This window comes from Terrapene carolina, unplaced genomic scaffold, assembly GCF_002925995.2.
Source record: "Terrapene carolina triunguis isolate 2854851 unplaced genomic scaffold, T_m_triunguis-2.0 Scaffold131, whole genome shotgun sequence".
Classification (NCBI taxonomy): Eukaryota; Metazoa; Chordata; order Testudines; family Emydidae; genus Terrapene; species Terrapene triunguis.
Window position 1 is genome coordinate 17408679 of NW_020664482.1, and position 6636 is coordinate 17415314.

The following is a 6636-nucleotide window of genomic DNA, read 5'->3' on the forward strand; positions in this document are numbered from 1 at the left end:
CCACGAAAGTTTATGCTCAAATAAATTTGTTAGTCTCCAAGGTGCCACAAGTACTCCTCGTTCTTTTCACTATTAGTTGACTACACCTTAGCCCTCAACCCTGTAAGCTTCTCTAGTAGATTTTAGACTATCTATGGATCACCCTGTCTTGAAGGCAATGCCTCATTTGCACAATACATGCTATGTTGACATTAGACGCAATGCAGCAATACATAAAGCTTAAATACAAATACTTCCTTGACTTTAAGGTGCACCATCTACTTAAAGACATGACTGTATAAAAAGTGCAAAGCACTCTCAACTCTCCTTGACTTCAATGGATGCTGAGGAGCTCAGCTCTATGGATTAGATTCTACAGCAAAGAACATTTCAAATGGTACTACTTTAATGCACACTAGGGAGCTTTTTGTGGGTGCCAACAGGGTCCACACAGGCTAGTCACTGTGCAACACCCTAGTGTGCCCTAGAACTTACACCTCTCTAGTGCAGACTAATGCACAGTGTAGACAGGTCCTCACAATGTACTGGATTAATGTGCCCTGGAAGACGTGTGAAATAAAATACCATCTTCCTGGGGGATCTATTTGATATTATAGTGAGTCTTCTCTATCTGTGACTCTTATTATCCCCTCTGAAAAGAATTTTATAGCAAGAATACCTGAAATGAATAGGTTGTTATCCATTAAAAAATGAACAGCAAAATAACCATTGTCATCACTTAGCATAAATGAAAACAGTAATACAGCCGAATTGGCAGTGACAAATTCAGAGTTCAATGATCTTCTATTCATAAGACTTGTACACAGTCCAAAGTCTTGGGAAGAAAAGTCTGCTGAATACATTTTGTTACAATATCTAATATTTTTAATTAGTAGTGACATAAATGCATACTTTATAGTCCACATGCGTAATTATAAAAGACAACACTTTGTTGTGCTTCAAATTTCTTTGGAACATTAGTTAAGCCACCATATTTTTTTAGGGAAGGAGTTAAAACTATGTCTAATACTGAAAATAGCAACTGTAAAACTCTCCGTACGCATTTACATACATGTCTTATTATAATCAAACTGTTTATATAATGGTAGGACCCAGAGGCTTCAATCACAATGGCGATCCATTGGGCAAGAGACTGTACAAATACATATGGAGAAAATTCCCACCCTGATAAGCTTGTATAATATTTAAAATTTTACTCATTGGGATGGCTTCAGACTACATAGGGACATCAGATCTATCTATTTTAGGTACTTATGTGGTCCCCATTACAATATTATGTGAGCACCATACAATCTTTAACGTACTCATCCTCACAATACTCATGTGCAGTTGGGAAGTATTATCATCGCCATTTTACAGATAGGGAACTAAGGCACAAAGAGACTAAGTCACTTGGCTAAGGACACACAATAAGTCTCTGACAAAGCAGGGAACTGATCCCAGGTCTTCCAAGTCCCACTCTGATGCCTGGACCATCCTTCCTTTTTTAGAGAGTTATGCAGAATCTTATTCCATCATGTCTTTTAAGTTTAGGTGTATAAAAGCCATATGCAAAAGTTCTCTCACAGGCACTGAGGATAACCAAGTCTGAGAGGAGACTAACTCCCTGCACAAGTATATATAAGGGTATATCTACACGATAGCATGGAGTGTCTCCCCCAGTCTAGGGAGACAGACTCTCACTAATTCTAGCTGAGCTAGTGTGCTAAAAATAGCAGTGTGGATGGTGTGGCACTGATAGAGGCTAGGGCTAGCCACCAGAACTCAGATCCACAGGATCAGGTGGGTTTGAGAGCCACAATATCCATACTGCTACTTTTAGCACACTAGCTCAAGCTGAGATAGTGTAAGTGTGTACCCAGGCTGGGAGGCATACTCCAAGCTGCAGTGTAGGAATACCCTTAGAGGTTCTATGTTATCTACAGTTTATTTAGCTCTGTAGAGGTACACAATGATATACAGAAGGGAAATTAAGCAAACAAATAAGATTCCCTGTCCAGATGAACATACAGTTCAAAACTACGAAGTGACAGAATACAAACAAAACAAAGATCAGTCTGAGTGGAGAGGGGTTGTAAGCTTAATATAACAAGAACAGCATGCTCCTGAAGTTATATGAGCAGAAGAAAGGCTAATTGGATTACCTAATTTTAAGGGCACGTCTTCATTGCAGAGTTTACACAAGTATCTATGCTCAAATTATTCTTCTCAAGTTAGCGTAGCTCACGGGAGCTTTCAGTGTGTCCACCAACATTCACTGCATCCACAGTGGTGTTGCACTTCTCAGGGTACATCCCATAGTTCTTAGTATTGCAGTAAGCTGAGCCATTCTATGATTCTTTTCCAATAAATGGTGGGAGAACTTGTCTGTCCTTTTTGGGCACACCGGGGAACTGTGGGAAGGCCCTGGAGGACTAGTAGCACTCAAGCAGTGCTAGCCTGCGACCTTGCTACAAAGTAGTCATATTAGCAGCTGATGAGTTGTACTCACTCAAATTTAGTTCCATTACCCTCCCCCCCCTTTAAGCCAGCCAACTTGAGTTAGAAGCTCCACCACACTTGAATTAAGGGGTTTTGTGCGTGGATGGGACTCCAGTTAGATGCAACAGTTAAGTTACAATTCAAGTTAACTTTGCAGTGAAGACAAGCCCTAAAACAGCCACTTCTGGCCATTCTAGGAAGCGGGGTGACTGATAAGTATGGCTGACTAAAATGTGTGTGCCACCTATTACCATAGATTAGTTGGCTGCCATTACACCATCTAAGTGAATTAACCAAAATAAAAAAGCACTATAGCGTGACTGTACATCCTGCATCCTTCTGGAAAAAGACTCCCCCACTCAAACTTCCTTTCCTCCAAGCTATCCTTAAAAAATAGAAGTCCTCAAGATAAATGACTGTATAAACAACCAAACATGCAATGGAAACTTGTTCATGTATTTATTCCAGCCCTACTGTACCCTCAGTAATTAGCTTATAAAAAAAACCATTTATATCTTGCATAGTCATCCGAGACAAAAATAAGTTACTTTCTCTAAACTGACAAATGCCATTAACGTTAACCAGCAAAACATACTAATGTTGCATAATATTCAATTATTTGGCTCGAGCTCATATCCCTGTTTAATATTTGAATAAAATATTAACTCAATTTTAAAATAACATGATAGGGTATTTCTAACCTACCAGAAATACATTCAGAAGCTTGTGAATATTTTTATTTAATAATGCCTTCTAGAGCTCACTCATTCAAGAATTCTTCCTCTAGTTTTAGGAGAGGTGAGGTATTCCCACAAGTAGAATGAGAATTATCCCAAGAACAGATCCTTAGCTGGGGTAAATAATCATAGCTCCCAATAAATATAGCCCAATAATGAAATATTCTACTAGCTGTCAACACATTATGTAGGTAGGTAGTTAGTTATACATGGATACTTGCCTGGAAGGTACTTGAACAATGGATGCATTAAGAAACCCTTACCTAGATCAGGTCTCATTCATTTTTTGGATTATTTTCTGATGGGTAATTTAGGCCCAAACTATCCATCAGTGTAGAGAAGTGTTAATTTAAATATGCAAAAATGCTTTCATAGAACTACTGTAATACTAAAATAACTTCAAAATTCAAATGAAACAATTTTTTCTAAATGTAAGCCTTCTCCTCAATTATTTTCAACCCAATTGCAGCTTTATTTTACTTCATTAAAGACAGAAAGTCAAACTCATTAGTCTAAATCTCTTGTTTGAGATGGGTGGCAGTGTTGCCTACTACTGATTTTCATTATAAGTCTCATGATAATTGGTAGGGTTTGTATGTTTTTGATCACATGAGAATGTGAGCTTTTGATTTTTTTAAAAAGTAAGATTCTAGGCATCATGGTTGTGGAGAAAAGCTTGACAACATGAACCTTAAAAGGTCCCCAAATCAGAAGGCAAATTTAAAAGGATCTAAAGTGTATTATTTTTAAAAATCTCATGATTTTTAAGACAGTCTCATGATCATTGTGGCCTGAATCATGATTTTTGAGTACTTAGAATTGGCAGTGATGGAAATGTAAGACACAATATTAACGGTCAAAAGTAAATTAGGTTATTAAAACCTAAATATTAATCTAAGATGGTAGCAAGAGTATAGGTGAGGACTTTAACATGACAGTGTTCTTTAAAAATCTTTAGTGATTGTGGCAGCCAAATCACTTGATCTGTAGTGTTTCTCAGCTTGGACCCAATCTTGTCATGCTATTAACCTTTACTTAAAGAGCCTTGTCTGAAGACTTCATGAGTAAGGTGACAACCAAAAAAGATAACTAATGCATCATGGTTCATAAACTGATCTACAATATTTTCCTCAAAGCAACAACTGGTAAAAAGAATTACTACAGAACTTGGACTTCGTACATTATCCAGAAAAATTAATCCCCTGTGCCCCCAAAATTGGCTTATTTAAGTGTCATTACCTCGTATGCAGTAAGTACACGTCTATGCTTTTTATCGGCTTGAAAAACAACCGCCAAAAACCACACTGCAAAGATTTTACAATTCTATAAAATTCAGCTTGTATTTCAAAGAGGAAAACGCCACTCTCTTGCTCTGCATTTAGCATATGTTCTTGCCATGACGTGCAACAGAAAATATGCAACCTTGGCTGGTGCTAAGCAATGAATCACATTTTCCTTAGGGGACAGGGAGGTTGTCTGTGTGGTGCATCAGGCCACTTCCTGAGCCCAGCCTTCTCTGCAACCAGGAAAGGGGCGTGTCCGGGAGGAGCTATCACCGCTGAGGCCACAAATTGGATGCTTTGCATCCGGCCCCTGGGAGCTTGGGGGGAATGCAGCTGATGCAGGGCAACTACAGCCAGCAACTTGCTCTGCCTGCACCGAGTGCCGGGGTAGGAAACAGGAGGCGATCCTGCTGGGCAAGTGCCACGCTCCAGACACCTGCTCAGCATTCAGCACCCCTGGAGAGCACGTGTAAGTGGGGAGATGATTGTTCCGGGCACGTCACAGAAAACAAAGCCAGACCCAGTCCCTGCCCCCGGGATTTTACCGTGTCCGTATTACAGGTGATGCAGCCCCAGGGCACAGTGAAACGGAAGGGAGGCAGGGCTGGGGAGCAGGCCGAGGATTGCGGCTCCTAGCAGGCAGTGGGCATCCAGCAGACAGTGCGAGTGGGACGGAGACGCTGGAGAGGCGTTACCCTGCGCGCCACGATGCCGCGCCGTGCCCTCCGCCCGCATCCCGCAGGGCGGGCAGAGCCCGGGCGGCATCTCCCCGCCAGCTCCGGTCAGGTGCGACAGCGCCCAGCCCCGGGGCAGCCCGCCCTCAGGAAGGAGCTGTCCCCGCCAGGCCGCGCCCGGCCAGCGTCAGAGTCGCGTCCCCACCCCCATGTGCAGCAGGGGGAATCCCCCACCCGCCGCGCTCCTAGCCCGAGGCCCGCATGGGATTCCCCCGCCTCCGGTGAAGGGCCGTTGGCGCGGGGAGGAGGGGCGCACTCACCCGCTCGTGGCGCGGAGCCCAGGCTCAGGCTGCAGCGAGTGAACCCGGCTGCCGGCTCCTCCCGCTGTTTAAAATGGCTGAGAGCGCGGGGGGAAGTAAGGGGGTGAGGGAGGAGGGGCGCGTGCCCTGTTGGCCAATCCCCCTCGCTGACGCCATCGAGAGCGGGAGGGGGCGGCTGTGACAGGAGGGGTGTGCGGGGGCGGGCAGGGGATGCCGGAGTAGCAGGGGATGAGGGGGAGGAGCAGGGGATGAGGTGTTGAGGGGAAGGAGGAGCAGGGGATGAGGGGGAGGAGCAGGGGATGAGGTGTTGAGGGGAGGGAGGAGCAGGGGGATGAAGAAGGAGATGAGGTGTTGGGGGAACGGGGAGGGAGGAGCAGGGGATGAGATGTGGGGGGAGCAGGGGGGAGGAAGAAGGAGATGAGGTGTTGGGGGAACGGAGGGGAGGGAGGAGCAGGGGATGAGCTGTTGAGGGGAGAGAGGAGTAGGGGATGAGGTGTTGAGGGAATGAAGGGGAGGGAGGAGCAGGAGTGAAGTGGGGGGAGCAGGAGTGACGAAGGAGCAGGGGATGAGGTGCTGAGGGAACAGGGGGACGAAGGAGGGGGAGCGGATGGTGAGGAAGAGAAGCAGGGAATGAGGAGGAAGAAGCATTAATGGGGGAATGAGAAGTGAACAGAGGGCAAGAAGGAGCAGAGGAATGCATGTGGGGGGGTAATCAGAGATATGTGGGGAGTAACAAGAGAAAGTGAATTTAAGAGACTCCATCAGAGAATGACTAAGGCAGGTCTCATTGTCATTGCTTCCTAACCTGCCTGAGGAGTCCCCCCAAAATGTGACAGTGACCCCACCCCCCATTGAGGGGACACATGACACGAGTAGCTGAACAGGCTGTTTGAAATCATACAGGATTTCTTTCTTTATTAAACATCAGACTTTCAGGGCATCATATTTAATTATTTGTTAAATGCCATCTGTTACAGTTTAGAGCAACTGCACCTGTCTCCCCCTCCGTGGTCCACCAAGGGTACCCACTTTTAGGCTTCCAGCTCCCAGCCATCACCTCTCTTGGGCCAGAGACCTACATCTCCCCCCTCCTGACCAGGTTTTTTCCAGGCAGCACAGCTCCCTGCCTGCACTGTGATAT

At 44.8% G+C, this 6636-nt stretch overlaps 1 protein-coding gene across 4 annotated transcripts in view; it reads right to left on the minus strand.

The window, feature by feature from the left end:
- ACSL4 (acyl-CoA synthetase long chain family member 4) overlaps positions 1–5573 on the minus strand; it is a 49634-nt gene extending 44061 nt beyond the window's left edge. For 2 of the 4 annotated variants that reach the window (XM_026653033.1, XM_026653031.1), the window contains exon 1: positions 5496–5573. The gene's annotated coding sequence lies outside the window, so the exon portion shown is untranslated. Of the gene's footprint in view, positions 1–5046; positions 5230–5495 lie in introns of those variants that run through there. The other 2 variants (XM_026653034.2, XM_026653032.2) reach the window with 2 other exon arrangements.
- Positions 5574–6636: the final 1063 nt, after the last annotated feature.